We start from the raw sequence: 15,389 nt of genomic DNA, 5'->3' as shown, positions 1-15,389 counted from the left end.
CCAGATTTTATCATGCTATGTGGTCAACTCTGCAAAATCCAGGGGACTCCTGTGTGGCTCTGCAGTTGAGCGTCTGCGTTTAGGTCAGAGCGTGATCCCAGAGTCCCAGGATGGTGTCCCATATCAGGCTCCTTGCATGGAGCCTGTTGCTCCTGTCTCTGCCTCTCTCTCTGCCTCTCTCTGTGTCTCTCATGAAAAAGTCAATAAAATCTTCAAAAAAAAAATTCTGGTGATCAACTTAAAATGTCAACCTAGGAATGGGTGGACACTGCTGTTGTCTTCAGACCCTTTTAATCTGAGTCTTTTTTTTTAAAGATTTATTTATTTGAGAGAGAGAGGGAGAGGAGATGCATAGGAGAGGGGGAGGGGGAGAGGGAAAGACAAAATCTCAAGGGAACTCCTGCTGAGCATGGAGGCAGGTCTTGATCTCATGACCTCGAGATCATGACCTGAGGCAAAACGGAGAGTTTGAGGTTTAATCAACTGAGCCACCCAGTGCCCCTAATATGAGTCTATTTTTATAACAGTGTATTGCATTTTTTTTATTTGTGCCCAAAGTGTGTGTGCGCGCGCGCACGCACACACACTCACACTCACACACACACACCAGAAAACAAAACCAAATTGTGTTTCTTGAGTAGAAACATTGATGTTATGCTAAATTCTGGGTAGCATGCATTGTCATACAACTTCTTGTCTACCAACTGCAGGACCTCAGGGGTGTTGCTATCTCACCATTTTATTCCATCAGATCCAGAGGCAGTTTGGCTGCATGACAATGTAGATGTAGAATTAGCATTCTCTTCTCCCAAGCTCACAGCCCTTCCAAGTAACCAAACCCTAAGAAACCCCAGTTAAGTCACCTACCTGTTTCTATTCGTTTATAAACAAACTTCAGAAGCATTTTTTAAAAAGGCAGGGGAGGGATTTAGAGATATAAATAAATCCTTAATTAGGATTTAGAATTTACTAAGAATAAAAGCCTTAAAAGGTAAGGAACTGAAGGATATTTTTAGTTCTAGAAGGTGTCAAAGGGATAGCTAATCCAATTTCCAGAAAACATAAAATCATGGTAGTCATTACATTTTTCATTTTCACAGATATGTTGTCAATGTACAATAATTTCTCATCAGTGTATAAAAAGCCATATGTGAGTTCTCAGGTGTTTACTTGAATAGGGAAAAATGAGAAGTTGGGATTAGTGATATTTATAGCAGTTGTGTGGTTCCGAGCATAGATTCTGGAGTACAGCTATGTATATTCAAGTCCAGATCTTCCATTTCTGAGCTGTGAGATCCTCAGCAAGTTACTTGCCTTCTCTTCACCTCAGTGTTTTCATCTATAAAGTATCTAACTTCCAGCAATGTTGGGAGATGGAGATGATGCATGTCAGGTACCTGCTATGTGCCTTGCTCAGAGTTAAAGCTCAGTATTAGAATTCAACATTTCTTGTTTCTACTTTTTTTTTTTTTTTTTTTTTTTTTTTTTTAGTTGTTTGAGTGACATTTACGGAGGAACTACCATGTACCAGGCACTGTTCTAGGCCCTGGACACACAGGAATAACAGGTGAAGTTTTTATTTATATAGGATCCTAAACATTTTTTAATTCAGATAAAAATTAGGAAGCAAACAGAAAAGGTGCATACATACACAGAAAACATGATTTTCTCTAAGAAATTTTGTGATCAGCTTTGGGAGACTTAGTAAAAAGTTTTAAGTGACCTCCAAATAATTTTTTAAAAGGAAACATAAATGAATAAATATATTCCACATAGCTTCCAATTCTTATTAAATTCTTATTAAACATATCAAAGAACTGAACAAACCTAATAATCTACGGCCTTACCTGGAAGGGCAAAAAGGAAGCAGTGTGGAGAAAGGTCCTGGAACTGGTGCTGCCTCTAATTCTGGGAAGGAGAGGACCAGGCATTGGCATATCCTTATAGGACCTTCCCCACTTCCTTGAGAGAAGGGAGTTATTGGGAGTTCCTGTTATAGACTCTGCAGACTTTGTCCACAAGTCAGAGTTTTTAATTCAGAGCCATTGTTCCAGCAAATGGAAATGTGCTAAAGAAACAGCCATGACACTGACTTTCAGTTAAGCAGGAGACAGGCCCTGGTCAGAGACAGAGTAAATCATTTAATCATTAGCATTCCTCAGCTCCCAGTCCCTTTCTCTCCATTGCTACTTCTCCTTCTCTCCTTTCTGATACATCATATAAAACCTTGAAAAGTTATCTATCTCTCTTCCTTAAAATAGATGTCCATGCAAACACCTTTGTTTATTATTCTCAAATTCTAAATGATCCAGAATGGTCTTTTAAAATTGAAGGTTAAATAGTAGAGAGGATGATGAGAGGTGGAAGATAAAGAACTGTAATATCTAGCTGCATTAAGACATGATGCCAGTGTTTCTTCTTTTTATACAAACATAATTCTTGAGACTTTTCAATAAGTATTAACAGAAGAGAGTAGTTTCTTTCAATGGAGAATTGTCGGGGTTGTCAACCTCCTGCTTCATGGCTTTTGAAACCTTAAACTTTAACAACAGCAGAAGCAGAATTATCCATGCCAGAAATTACTGTCCTTTTTGAATAAGTTTGAAGTCTTTTGTTTTGTTTTGTTTTGTTTTGAGTTTGAAGTCTTACTCAGTTTTCTTACAATCCTATAAACAGATAACACACTATCATTATCTGTGGCAACAAGGACGGGGCTGGCATGGATGATTAAAATACTAGCATTGGCTCCTCCAAACCATGTTCTCTGCATCTTAGCACAGAAGAGCATTAGAATTTTTAGCCTCTAAGGTATTTTTCAAAGTTTGTATTGATACAAGTAGTTTAAATGTCTCAAAAAAAATTTTAATGTCATAATTTATACATTGATAGTTCTTTATAGAGAAAACTAATTTCTGCAGAACATATCTTGCCATTTAAAAATATCCTTGCTATTTATAGAAGAAAAATAACATAAGCTACCTTCTTTATTAAAGATATTGGTTTTCTCTGAAATTTGCAAAATGGAGATGTGAATTTTAGTTTTATATATTTAAAACAGAATTATTTTGGGGGTGCCCGTGTGGCTCAAGTGGTTAAGTGTCTACCTTTGGCTCAGGTTCATGATCCCGGGGTCCTGGGATCAAGTCCCGCATCAGGATCCCTGCAGGGAGCCTGCTTCTCCCTCTGCCTCTCTGTCTCTCATGAATAAGTAAATAAAATCTTTTAAAAATAAATAAAATAAAACATATTTATTTTGTGGTAAGGACTGTTTTAAATGTTGTGTAAGTGGTAACTCATTTAATTCCCATAACCTGAGAGAGATATTACTACTACTACTACTACTATTACTACTACTACTTATTACTACTTACACTTTACAATTAAGAAAACAGCTCAGGAACTAAAAGAGAGGATAAATAGTTTCTCTGTGGTAGTACAACTGCTAAGTGGCAGAGTTAGCCATAACCCTCTCTACCTTCAGCCTATCTTCCCATTAGACTTGGTGTCCATATCAATCATGGTGGAAGTGCTAAGTGCTGAAAAAGGGGTAGAGGGAAGAGAAGGTGACAGGGGTGTAGGCAGTAGAGGTCCCGGTTGGGAGGGTATGTCCGTGGGGTGAGGGGGGGAGTGGACAACTAGGACATGGTGGGTGGAGGTAGGGCTAGGGTAGCAGACCCTGTAAGGGTAGGGAAGGAGGGTAAGGTAGGGAGTGAAGGCAGTGGAAGAAATGGTAGGAGGTGGTGAGCAGGACCAGGAAATGAGGTGGTAGCAGTAGTGGTCGTAGCTATAGGGCAGATTTGTCTTATTTGGGTCCCTCAAGATTAATTCGGGCCTCTCAAGATAAATTGTTCCTGCCTCATGAAATGCTTCACTTCATGATTAGTTTTGATTCAGCACCACCCACCCCCCCAACACACACGTTCTTGTGAATAAAGAGGACACAGACCATCCCCTCTTACTGTCATCAAAACAAAGACTTTAATCACAATCAGAACTTCTGCCCTGACTCTGGCCCAGTTTGGCATAGGGAGACCATTTGGTTGCAATGTTTTGACATTTGGCTCCTAAACAATAATAAGGACCTTTTGAATTAGCATCAACATCACGGTTTTCTACATACTACAACAACGTGCTGCCTTTTCTTACTTTTGGAGGCTGCCCAATGCTCACTTACTACCTATCACTAAATATCTGAAACTAATCATTGATGTGCTTTTAAAATGAGTTCATCATATACATTAAAATCATATGACTTATGATGGCTTGTTTGAAACAAACAGTTGTTAAGACTTACATGTAGTTCTGAAACACGAGAGACTTGACTTTTTTTTTTTTTTTTTCTGATAAGCTTTTGATATTTGAGTGTGCTCTGAGGATATGATCTTAATGAAACCCAAACCAAACAGAATATGTGGTCAGGGAGAGAATTCTTTTCAAAATTATTCTTTCTCTTGTGATAGGTTACAAACCAAATGGCTTCAGGCCATTATTTGGTCAGCACTGACGATGGTTTCAAATGTTAACATTGAATGACACATGTGTGCTGGAAATCATTCTGTGCCTCTGAACATATTTTTTTTTTTTTTTTTTTAGATTTATTTATGAGAGAGAGAGAGAGAGAGAGAGAGAGAGGCAGAGACACAGGAGGAGGGAGAAGCAGGCTCCATGTCGGGAGCCCGATGTGGGACTCGATCCCGGGACTCCAGGACCGACGCCCAGGGCCAAAGGCAGGCGCCAAACCGCTGAGCCACCCAGGGATCCCCTGAACATAATTTTTTAAACAGCTTATTGTAGGCTGGGGTGTGACTTTTTACTGAATGTTACATTTAGATTTATTCATATGAACCTCGAATTTTAGAAAGAGCAAAAAACTATTTTGCTTGCTTCTGAAGGTTCAAACTTTTGGCTATATGTTTGCATTAATGCCTTACAGCCACACTACTTTAACAGGTGAAATAATTTGCAAAGAGGGACAGCCATTTCCTTGCCAGGGTGAAATCCAGTGTGGGGGTTCTCTAAATGCTAATTAATTCCAACCTCAACTACTTCACCTGCTGTTTCAAAGGCTGGCAGCTTGTATTCATCACCTGAATGACAGCTGTTTCTAACCTCTTTTCCCTGAAAAGAAAGAAATTAAATAAACCTTTTGCATGCTAATCACTGACATTCTGAAATGACAGTTGAAAAGTGCTTCAGTGTGAGTGTTAAGGCGGGCTTGAATTGAGAGATTTTGTCTACATCCACCAATTGTTGAATTTTGACTAGATATTTTCAAAATGTAGAGAGGGTGGCAGGCAACCGCCGAGACAGTATTATCGTAAGTCAGGATGTTGATAAGATGAATCATTAAAATAGGCCTTAAGTATATTGAATATCTACATTTAAGCAATTTGAACAATATACATTTTTTTATGCAAGTTGTGGAGACTTTGTCAAAGCAACTTAATACCTTTTTTTTTATCCATTGGATTTTTATCCAAGTCAATATGCGAGTAGAAACAGCAAGTGTTTTACAGGCTGTTTTTCCTTTAGGGTTTGTTTAGTCTATTTAATAGTTTCATAATAACGACTGCTATCATACTGTTTCCCAATCACAGAATTATCCTTTATCAAAATGGATTTTGTTTTCTACCATAATTTCAATTTTTACTCTTTACCATGACTAAAGAGCATATGACTGATTCCCTCTACAGAGAGTAAGTAATACACAAGGAATATCTTCTTATATAACAAACATGCCCCCCCCCCATATTTTTAGATAGGTTTATTTAGCCTTCACGAAGGATCAACATCTAGATATTAATGATGGATTATTTCCCTTGATGTATTTAAAGGCATCTACCACTGAATGTTGTCTTCTGTATGTCTGACTTTCTATAAGGTCCCACATGGTATTGTTCAGTTAGTTTCTTTATCTACAGACTATATGCACTTAATTAACTTAGATTGCTTTAATGAAGGCTGCTTTTTTTTTTTTTTTTTTTTTTTTTTTTTTGAGAGAGAGGAGCACACAGGAGCAGGGAAGGGGCAGAGGGAGAGGAAGAAAGAATCTTTAGCAGGTTTATGCACAGTGCAGGGGTCCTATTCAGGGCTCAATCTCACAACTATGAGATCATGACCTGAGCTGAAATCAGGGGTCAGATGCTTAACTGACTGAGCCACCAGGTGCCCTGAAGCCTACTTTTGATGCAGAAAGTATGTTATTTTTTTCTTGATTGTATAATGCTATTATCATTCAGTAATTTTACTGTATATGGTAAAATTGACCTCAGTTGGTACACAGTATATGAACTAACACAAATAGATTTCTGTAACCACTGTCACAATAAGAATATAGAATACTTCTATCTTCCCCCCCAAACACCCTTCTATGCTATCCCTTTTTAGTTACATGCTCTCCTCAGCCCTAACTCCTAGTGATCACTGAGAAGATATTTTGTTGCTATTAAGATACAAAGAAGATGGAGAGGAAGATGGGGGTGGTGGTGGGGGAGGAAAGAGAAAAATAAAGAAACAAAATTTAAAAGTAGGGGAGGGAAGGAGACCTGAAGAGGGGGGATAAAGGAAATTTAGGGATTCAACCCAACAAAGTGTTCATTGAACTCTAATCAGGGATTTTATGCATGTATTTAGGATGATCTTTTGTCAGTGTGGCATCATTCCCATCTTTCTGGTCTGTAATGCAGAGGAGAGATTGAGAAGCACATACCCCAGGAACCTCTTGCCTTTATGGTTTAGATTCCAGATTGCCAGTTAGAGAAACTGATGTGGAAACTGGGAAGCAGAAGTGGAGCAGTGGGCAGATGTGGGATTCTTGGTGGCTTAGTGGCTTGAGAACCACTAACTTCGCTGCTACAGACTGTAATCACGGGTAGAAAATTTCTAGGGACTTTCCAGAACAGCTTCCCCCTAAAGCTTTGAGAACCACCACTTTGGTGTTTCAGGATGAGGTCTCCAGCTCGTCTCCTTGTCCTTATAGCTGCCACTTCCCAGAACTTCCACAGTGACTTTCCTGACCTATCTACTCTTGCTTGCCCATCATTTGCGTAATCCCATATGAAATGCATGGTTTCTGGAATATCTTAGAGCAGCTTTGCTTTTGTGCCCAAGCCCGGATCACTGCACACTGCTTTAATGGAAAATATATTTGCAACCTGCATTTTAAAAGTGGGGACATTTCTCTTTGAAGTCCTCATTGCCATTTTTTCCTTTGAAAAATTGAAATATTAGAAAGAACTAGACCAGCATTCATTCTTGCCTGAAGACATTTGTGTGGAGCTGAGGAGTAGCTGCACCTTTTAAAAAAAGATAGAGCACCCCGGGTGGCTCAGTGGTTTAGCACCGCCTTCACCCCAGGAGTGATCATGGAGACCCAGGATCGAGTCCCAGGTCGGGCTCCCTGCATGGAGCCTGCTTCTCCCTCTGCCTGTGTCTCTGCCTCTCTCTTTCTCTGTGTCTCTCATGGATAGATAAATAGAATCTTTAAAGAATAAAAAAATTAAATATATATTAAATATTATAATATAAATTAAAAATAAAAATATAAAAATTATATATATATATATATATATATATATATATATATATATATATATATATAAAATTCTCTGCTTCACTGCCCAGCCTGGGTTTTGCATTTGTGTCCCTAGCCTTCTTTTTATTTTTTTAAATTAATTTATTTATGAGAGATACAGAGAGAGAGAGGCAGAGACATAGACAAAGGGAGAAGCAGGCTCCCTGTGGAAAACCTGATGCAGCACTCTATCCTAGGACCCTGAGACCACAATCTGAGCCAAGTGCCCCTACCCTTCTAAATAATATCACCTTAGTCTTAGAAAAGGGATTTAATTTAATAAATATATGGAGGTCTTATCAATTACAATGCTGTTTCCTAGGAACTCCAGGATATATGGAGATGTATAAAGACAAACCCAATGTCTTCAAAATGTTTGGGTATGAAACTGAAGGGCAGAGAAATTAGCATATGACTGTCATATCATAACAAAATATATGGAATGCCTTTTTTGTAAAGCAAAGTAAACTCACTAGCTCTCTATTTGGGTATTTTTAATTATTCAAATAGATTTTTCAGATTGATTTTTATGGCAGTTTCACTTGTTATTAATGCTCCAATTATTATTGATGAATTTTATCTGCATTTGATTAGGATTTTCATAAAATGTAAACTTAGTAAATGATATGAGATATATATTTTTTCCAAGTAAGCAAATTCTCAATATATATTTATTTAGAATATTTTTTCTGTTAATCATTGTCTTTTTTCTTTTACATCTAAATACAAATATATGTGCATATTTTAATAAAAGGATATATTTCATAAAAATGTGAGCTTAAAAATTCCCCCCAAATATTGTGAAGAATACTCTATTTTTTGTTTATTTTTTTTAATTTATTTTATTAAAAAAATTTTTTTATTGGAATTCCATTTGCCAACATTTAGCATAACACCTAGTGCTCATGGGTGTTATGCACTGTCCAGTGCCCCCCTCAGTGCCCATCATCCAGTCACTCCAACCCACGCCCACCTCCCTTTCCACTACCCCTTGTTCATTTCCTAGAGTTAGGTGTCTCTCATGTTTTGTCACCCTCACTGATATTTTCACACATTTTCTCTCCTTTCCCTTTATTCCCTTTCACTAATTTTTATATTCCCCAAATGAATGAGACCATATAATGTTAGTCCTTCTCTGATTGGCTTATTTCACTCAGCATAATACCCTCCAGTTCCATCCACATCAAAGCAAATGGTGGTTATTTGTCATTTCCAATGGCTGAGGAATATTGCATTGTATACATAGACCACATCTTCTTTATCCATTCATCTTTCGATGGACACCGAGGCTCCTTCTACAGTTTGGCTATTGTGGACATTGCTGCTATAAACATTGGGGTGCAGGTGTTCTGGCATTTCACTGCATCTGTATCTTTGGGGTAAATCCTGAGTAGTGCAATTGCTGGGTCATACGGCAGATCTATTTTTAGCTCTTTGAGAACCCTCCACACAGTTTTCCAGAGTGGCTGTACCAGTTCACATTCCCACCAACAGTGCAAGAGGGTTCCCCTTTCTCCACATCCTCTCCAACATTTGTTGTTTCCTGTCTTGTTAATTTTCCCCATTCCCACTGGTGTGAGGTGGGATCTCATTGCGGTTTTGATTTGTATTTCCCTGATGGCAAGTGATGCAGAGCATTTGCTCATGTGCTTGTTGGCCATGTCTATGTCTTCCTTGGTGACATTCCTGTTCATGTCTTTTGCCCATTTCATTATTAGAAGGTTTGTTTCTTTGCTGTTGAGTTTAATAAATTCTTTATAGATCTTGGATACTAGCCCTTTATCTGATACGTCATTTACAAATATCTTCTCCCATTCTGTAGGTTGTCTTTTAGTTCTGTTGACTGTTTCTTTTGCTGTGCAGAAGCTTCTTATCTTGATGAAGTCCCAATAATTCATGTTTGCTTTTGTTTCTCTTGCCTTCATGGATGTATCTTGCAAGAAGTTGCTGTGGCCAAGTTCAAAAAGGGAGTTGCCTGTGTTCTCCTCTAGGATTTTGATGGAATCTTGTCTCACATTTAGATCTTTCATCCATTTTGAGTTTATCTTTGTGTATGGTGCAAGAGAGTGGTCTAGTTTCATTCTTCTGCATGTGGATGTTCAATTTTCCCAGCACCATTTATTGAAGACACTGTCTTTTTTCCAGTGGATAGTCTTTCCTGCTTTGTCGAATATTAGTGGACCATGAAGTTGAGGGTCCATTTCTGGATTCTCTATTCTGTTCCATTGATCTATGTGTCTGTTTTTGTATCAGTACCACAATGTCTTGATGACCACAGCTTTGTAGTACAACCTGAAATCTGGCATTGTGTTGCCCCCAGCTATGTTGTTGTTTTTTTTAATATTCCCCTGGTATTCAGGATGTTTTCTGATTCCACACAAACCTTAAGATTATTTGTTACAACTCTCTGAAGAAAGTCCATGGTATTTTGATATAGATTGCATTAAATGTGTGAATTGCCCTGGGTAACATTGACATTTTCACAATATTAATTCTGCCAATCCATGAGCATGGAATATTTTTCCATCTCTTTGTGTCTTCCTCTATTTCTTTCAGAAGTGTTCTATAGTTTTGAGGGTATAGATCCTTTACATCTTTGGTTAGGTTTATTCCTAGGTATCTTATGCTTTTGGGTGCAATTGTAAATGGGATTGACTCCTTAATTTCTCTTTCTTCAGCCTCATTGTTAGTGTATAGAAATGCCACTGATTTCTGGGCATTGATTTTGTATCCTGCCACGCTGCCAAATTGCTGTATGAGTTCTAGCAATCTTGGGGTGAGGAGTCTTTTGGGTTTCCGATGTACAGTATCATGTCATCTGTGAAGAGGGAAAGTTTGACTTCTTCTTTGCCAATTTGAATGCCTTCTATTTCTTTTTGTCGCCTGATTGCTGAGGCTAGGACTTCTAGTACTATGTTGAATAGCCGTGGTGAGAGTGGACATCCCTGTCTTATTCCTGATCTTAGGGGAAAGGCTCCCAAGGTTTCCCCATTGAGAATGATATTTGCTGTGGGCTTTTCATAGATGGCTTCTAAGATGTTGAGGAATGTTCCCTCTATCCCTACACTCTGAAGAGTTTTGATCAGGAATGAATGCTGTATATTGTCAAATGCTTTCTCTGCATCTGTTGAGAGGATCATATAGTTCTTGTTTTTTCTCTTGTTGATATGATCTATCACATTAATTGCTTTATGAGTGTTGAACCAGTCTTGCATCCCGGGGATAAATCCCACTTGGTCATGGTGAATTATCTTCTTAATGTACTGTTGGATCCTATTGGCTAGTATCTTGTTGAGAATTTTTGCATCTGTGTTCATCAGGGATATTGGTCTATAATTCTCCTTTTTGGTGGGGTCTTTGTCAGGTTTTGGAATTAAGGTGATTCTGGCCTCATAGAACAAATTTGGAAGTACTCCATCCCTTTCTATCTTTCAGAACAGCTTTAGTAGAATAGGTATGGTTTCTTCTTTAAACGTTTCATAGAATTCCCCTGGGAAGCCATCTGGTCCTGGACTTTGGTGTCTTGGGAGGTTTTTGATGACTGCTTCAAATTCCTTCCTGGTTATCGGCCTGTTCAGGTTTTCTATTTCTTCCTGTTCCAATTTTGGTAGTTTGTGTTTTTCCAGAAATGCATTCATTTCTTCTAGATTGCCTAATTTATTGGCGTATAGCTGCTCATAATAAGTTTTTAAAATCGTTTGTTTTTCCTTGGTATTGGTGGTGATCTCTCCTTTCTCATTCATGATTTTATTAATTTGAGTCTTTTCTCTCTTCTTTTTAATAAAGCTGGCTAATTGTTTATCTCTTATTAATTCTTTCAAAGAACCAACTCCTGGTTTTGTTGATCTGTTCCACAGTTCTTTGGTCTCTATTTCATGAGTTCTCAAATCTTTATGAACTGTCTTCTTCTGCTGGCTGAAGGTTTCATTTGCTGTTCCTTCTCCAGCATCTTTAGGTGTAAGGTTAGCTTTTGTATTTGAGTTCTTTCCAGTTTTTGGATGGATGCTTGTATTGCGATGTATTTCCCCCTTAGGACTGCTTTTGCTGTATCCCAAAGACTTTGAACGGTTGTATTTTCATTCTCATTAGTTTCCATGAATCTTTTTAATTCTCTAATTTCCTGGTTGACCATTTCATCTTTTAGTGGGATGCTCTTTAACCTCCACGTGTTTGAAATCCTTCCAAATTTCTTCTTGCGGTTTAGTTCTAGTTTCAAAGCATTATGGTCTGAAAATATGCAGGGGACGATCCCAATCTTTTGGTATCCGTTAAGACCTGATTTGTGACCCAGTATGTGGTCTATTCTGGAGAAAATTCCATGTGCACTTGAGAAGAATGTGTATTCAGTTGCTTTTGGATGGAAAGTTCTCTAAATATCTCTGAAATCCATCTAGTCCAGTGTATCATTTAAAGCTCTTGTTCCTTTGGAGATGTTGTGTTTAGAATCTCTATCAATTGTAGAAAGCGCCATATTCAAGTCTCCCAGTATATGTGTATTATTATCTAAGTATGTCTTAACTTTGGTTATTAATTGATTGATATACTTGGCAGCTCCCACATTCGGGGCATAAATATTCATGATTATTAAGTCCTTTTGTTGGATAGATCCTTTCAGTATGGTGTAGCATCCCTCTTCATCTCTTACAACAGTCTTTGGGATAAACTTTAATTTATCTGATATGAGGATGGCTACCCCTACTTTCTTTTGAGGACCATTTGAATGGTAAATGGTTCTCCAACCTTTTATTTTCAAGCTGTAGGTGTCCTTATGTCTAAAATGAGTCTCTTGTAGACAGCAAATGGATGAGTCTCTTGTTTTTTTATCCAGTCTGCAACCCTGTGCCTTTTGATGGGATCATTAAGCCCATTCAAGTTCAGAGTTACTATTGAAAGATATGAATTTAGTGTCATCATGATACCTATTCAGTCCCTGTTTTTGTGGATTGTTTCCTTGGACTTCCTCTTTCTTTTACAGAGTCCTCCTTAATATTTCTTGTGGAGCTGGTTTGGTGGTCACATATTCTTTCAGTTTCTGCCTATCTTGGAAGGTCTTTATCTCTCCTTCTATTTTGAATGAGAGCCTTGCTGGATAAAGAGAATACTCTGTTTAAATATATCTGTCATAATTAGGTTAATTAATTCTATATATATTTTAACCTTTTATCTGCTGGATGTCACATAAATTTTATGGCATGTAATTTTTGAAGCAGGATCTTTATATTGAAGGTTTTTTTATGTGCTGAAATAAAAATACAGCAATCAGCTGTTGATCATTGTAAGATTAACATTTGTTGATACTTGTTTCCTCCAGATAAAAGTAGACCTCTGTTCATCAATGTAGAATACAGAATATAAGAATTGCATTGTGTTAGACACTAGTATACTCCATTTAATAATTCCTAGGAACTCCCTTTTAGAGTTTGGGTTTTTTTGTTTGTTATTTATTTTTGTCTTTCTTTCTTTTTTAAGTTTTATCTATTTATTGATGAGAGAATAAATGTGAGAGGCAGAGACATAGGGAGAGGGAGAAGCAGGCTCCATGCAGGGAGCCCAACATGGGACTCAATCCCAGGACTCCAGGATCATGCCCTGGGACGAAGGCAGATGCTCAACTACTGAGCCACCCAGGCGTGCCAGTTTTTTGTTTTTTAAATTCACTTATATTCAGTCTCATCTCTTTTTTGGAAGAGGAAAGAGATCCAAATTTATATTTTCCTCCAATGGCTGATAAAAGTATGAGCAATATATACTCGTGTGTGTGTGTGTGTGTGTGTGTGTGTGTGTATGATAGACAGATCAATAGAGAGATAGATAGATAAATTGATTTTTGGTGGAGACAAAGAGGACATTTATTTGGACAAGTTAGAAACTCTACATGTTCGATCCTTTTCCAGATGGCTATCTGGCCCCCAGATCCTTGGCTCAGCCCATTCCCTGTCTCCTAAATATCCTTTTGTGCTTTTCTGAGAGTAGACCACATCTTAGGGTTGGTGAGAGTTCCTGGTTAGAGCAGCTCCCAGTTTCACTGAGCAAGCTGAGAAATAGTCTCTGGAGTCTTCCAAAAAGAGTTCATATAATTCAACAAATGCACCTCTTTAAAAGATACATTTTGCTCTACAAGGATGAATCTTTTTTCCTTATGGAGTATCAAGATAAAGTAATTAGGATCATTGGGAAGGCCAGCATGGATTCCGTTTCTGTTTCTATCATTGGCTGGCAATGCCATTGATATGCTCTGCAAATTCCCTGATGCTCAGTTTCCTTTTCATAAATGGAGTTGCCAGCAGTACCTACCTCACAAGGCTGTTGTAAATATTAGATGCGGGGATTCAAGTAAAGATTTTAGCACTGTGTTTAATTCACAGTAAGTGGGTAGCAAGCAGTGACTATTAGTAATAATATGTATTGGTACTAAGACATTTGTGCCAAAACAGTAGTTCTCAAATTTGAATGTGATCAGAATCACCTGGAGAGCTTATGTTTTTTTTAAAGATTTTATTTATTCATGAGAGACAGAGAGAGAGGCAGAGACCCAAGCAGAGGGAGAAGCGGGATCCATGCAGGAAGCCCGACGTGGGACTCATTCCCAGATCTCCAGGATCCCGCCCTGGGCCGAAGGTGGCGCTAAACCGCTGAGCCACCAGGGGTGCCCTGGAGAGCTTATTAAAACACAGATCTCTGGGCTCCACCTGCAGAATTCTGATTCAGTAGGTCTGGTGAGACCCTAGACTTTGCATTTCTAAGTCATTCTCAGGGGATGCTGTTGCTGCTGGCCCTAGGACCACACTTCAAGAACCGTAGAACCAGACACTTATATTCCAGACTATTCTTCTTGGGTAGTTTGGCTGTGGAACAGACTGAAATATCAGAAAGATTAGAATCTTTAGCCTTTGGGCAATGTTTCTAAAATCATGATCCCTGTGGTTTAGTGCTGACACACTAAGCCAGTGGGTCTATTTATCAAGGTACAACAAAATTGGAATCCCTGTATTTATTCACATCTCTCTTAGATCTTTAAGGGAACCTATATATATAGCATTCAACATCTCAACACTTTGTCTTGGTTTTCACATCCTGAACCTCTAAGGAGCAGTTTATCCACCTATCCCAGAGCAACTTCCCCAGGGCATCACAGGGCTGTCATTACATTGCCTCAATCTGGCTCTCCTTTGGCACTGAGCACAGGTCGTGACCCCTGTGCCCCGACCGCTGCTAATTGCAGTACTTTTGGGCAGTGATTTTATTCTGTTCTGATGACTCTTCAGGAGAGAATCTTTTTCCTTGGATCTTGTCAGAGGAAGGTTTGGAGTATGCTAAACAGACAATGGACAAATACGTGAAGGGGATGGAGAATGGCTGAAACCAAGTATTTCATTCCCTCACACTTAATTGAAACTGTTGCCTCAGCTTTGGTGGCATTATTTCAATCAGCTTAACTAGCTGTGGACCCTCCTCAAACCCCATTTGCTTATTTTGGCTTTGAACATCTATCACTCATCATTTGTGACAGGCCTTTGCCAAGTGCTTTGCATTCAGCATCTCCTTTCATCTTTCCAATGGGTCTGTGGCCTCGGAAATGAGGTGACAAAAGTACTCATAGTACAAAGATTTTGACTGTTTCCAGGAGCTCTAATGGAAACATAGACTTGTCCTCTGACTCTTGCTGATGCTGTCTCAGTTGAACCTGTGATGCTGAAACACAGAATCAGCCTCCCTGGGCACAGAGCAGAGCAGAGCGTCAGAGAGAATGTCTTGGGATAATAGACAGAGGACAAAAAATGACAAGTACTTAAATGAAAATTTAAGAGACTAAAGG

The 15,389-nt window shown here is 38.5% G+C and overlaps 1 protein-coding gene across 4 annotated transcripts in view; it reads left to right on the top strand.

Moving 5' to 3' along the window:
* MACROD2 (mono-ADP ribosylhydrolase 2) overlaps positions 1–15,389 on the top strand; it is a 1,919,734-nt gene that overhangs the window by 874,491 nt on the left and 1,029,854 nt on the right. The window lies entirely within an intron of this gene.

This window comes from Canis aureus, chromosome 26, assembly GCF_053574225.1.
Source record: "Canis aureus isolate CA01 chromosome 26, VMU_Caureus_v.1.0, whole genome shotgun sequence".
NCBI classification, from domain to species: domain Eukaryota; kingdom Metazoa; phylum Chordata; class Mammalia; order Carnivora; family Canidae; genus Canis; species Canis aureus.
This window is presented reverse-complemented; position numbering and strand designations above follow the sequence as displayed.